This window comes from Cannabis sativa, chromosome 8 (genome assembly GCF_029168945.1).
Source record: "Cannabis sativa cultivar Pink pepper isolate KNU-18-1 chromosome 8, ASM2916894v1, whole genome shotgun sequence".
NCBI lineage: Eukaryota > Viridiplantae > Streptophyta > Magnoliopsida > Rosales > Cannabaceae > Cannabis > Cannabis sativa.
This window is the reverse complement of record NC_083608.1, coordinates 27,048,260-27,050,663: the sequence shown is the minus strand read 5'-3', so window position 1 is coordinate 27,050,663 and position 2,404 is coordinate 27,048,260. Positions and strand designations below refer to the sequence as shown.

Sequence of the window (2,404 nt, the reverse complement as noted above, 5' to 3'; positions counted from 1 at the left end):
TGTTGTTGTTGTTCTGTGAATAGTTTCCAATGGCTTTAGCTTCATCCATTGGCAAATCATCCACATCAGCTTGGCATTCTGAAAAGTGATGGCTTCCCCCACATAACTCACACACAACTTGGGCTTGTTTAGCTTGCCCTGCAATTATCTTTGTCAATGCCTCAACCTGTGCTGTCAACTTGGTGATGGCATCGACCTCTAACACACCAGCTACCTTCTTTGATTGACTCCTCTCAGTTGGCCACTGTTGATTGTTTAGAGCCATCTCCTCCAATAGATCATAAGCCTCATTAGCACTCTTCCTCATAAAGGCTCCTCCAGCTGCAGCATCTATTAAAGTTCTTGTATTTCCTACCAACCCATTGTAGAAGTTGTGGACCAGCATCCACTTCTCTATACCATGGTGAGGGCACTTTCTGATCAGATCTTTAAACCTCTCCCAAGCCTCATGGAGAGATTCATTATCTTGTTGGCAGAAGTTATTAATTTCTCCTCTCAGCTTTGCAGACTTGGCTGGAGGAAAGAACTTTGACAAGAATTTCGTTGCCAGATCATTCCAGGTGGCGATAGAGTTGGGTGGCAAGGAGTTTAGCCAACTCTTGGCTCGCTCTCTAAGAGAGAATGGGAACAGTCTCAGTCGAATAGCATCATCACTAACTCCATTAACTTTAAAGGTTTCACAAAGTTCCATGAAGTTAGAGAGATGCAGATTAGGATCTTCAGAAGGGAGGCCACCAAACTGAACTGAAGACTGCACCATCTGAAGTATGGCAGGTTTGATCTCAAAGTTATTTGCATCCACTGCCGGTGGTCTGATACATGACTGCACTCCCGTCAGAGTAGGGAGAATGTAATCTCTCAAGCTGCGGCCATTAGCTTGATCTTCTACTGCGCCACCATTGTTACCGTTATTGCCTCCATTGTTTGCAGCATTGGCAGCCATGATGTCTGAAGTTTCAGCAGTTGCTAGAACTCCCTCTTGCCTCTTGTTCTTTCGGTTTCTCCTACAAGTTTTCTCGATTTCGGGATCAACTGGTAATATCACTGCTTGTCCTTGACGGCGCATACACTTATGATTCCTGAAATAGATCAAGAAAATATTGCAAGAAAAAGGTTAGAAAAATCAGCAAGAGAAAATATACCAAAGTAGAAGTTAGTATAATTTTGTGTAATATTAATCTTTAAATAATTCCCCGGCAACGGCGCCAAAAACTTGTTACGAACATTCTGTTTACTACGCAAGTGTACGTAGTAGTATCTCACGCAAGTGAGGTCGAACCACAGGGAATTGGATTAAGTACTACTAAACTATACTTATGATTCTATTTGGTAAAATAATAAGTTTGCAATTTTAAAAGTAAATAACTCAGAAATTAAAGAGAAAATAAACGAAGATTAATCAAGATGAGAGATTAGGGAGGTGAATCCTGTTGATAAGCTACCTATGTCAATGCCTAATTGCTATCCTTATCTCAATGTGAAAGACAGATTATAAATTAACCTAACTCTTTTCAGATCTTTTAGGTTCTAAATAATATGTTCTCTAATTAACATCTTAATTAGATCAACACAAAATCAGCATTAAGCAATAATCTATTAGTCACTAAGGCTATGTAAATACTTTCGTTTTACATCAAAACCTAGACTATCCAAATTTTAGCATTCCTAATTCTCACTTTTCAGATTTCGAATCAGGATCATAGAGCATGTAAAAGGTGATCAAGCTTACACATGAAATTAAACACAAATAAAGATAGTATTCACACATAAGATGAAGGAATGGCAATTATTTATTAACTAGGCATAAACTTAAACAACAATCATCATCCTCCCTTATTGGGAAATTTAGTTCATAATAACTCTAAAAACATCCATGATTAATTCAGAAATAAAAACAAACATAAAGATGAATAAAAAGGGTAAAAGAAAGAAACTAGAAGGTGGTATCGCTCCGGGTCTTCAAGATAGCTTCCTCTCCACTTTGCCTCCACTATTAGGTCTGTTTTTGCTTGCCTTTGACCTTCAATGTCGTATTCCTTATATAGGGATGAGTGGTGAGCCTCCAATTGAGTGAAAAATCAAAATTAGGTCAAATCTGCGATTTCCGTACCTAGTCGCGACTAGCATTTAAGCTGGTCGCGACTACAGGCAAAACTCGAAAAACCGAGTTTCTGCCTAACTTACGAAGTCGCGACCATGGTCGCGACCAGGAAAAAGGGTCGCGACCAGGCTCTCTGGAGGTCGCGACTACTGACACTTCTGGAACCGAATTTTCCAATTTTTCCAAGTTTATCCCAGTTTTTCGCCATTTGACTGAATTCGAACTTTAACACCCCGGGAACCTGAAATAATGAAAATCAAGCGTAAAACTGCTCCAAAAGACACCAATAGACGAGATAATGCT

General features: G+C 39.4%; 1 non-coding gene across 1 annotated transcript; it reads left to right on the top strand.

Moving 5' to 3' along the window:
- The first annotated feature begins 395 nt into the window (after window positions 1-395).
- On the top strand, window positions 396-502 carry LOC115702077 (small nucleolar RNA R71). Its single transcript, XR_004008793.2, has one exon. It is a non-coding gene; the product is annotated as a small nucleolar RNA R71 (small nucleolar RNA).
- Window positions 503-2,404: the final 1,902 nt, after the last annotated feature.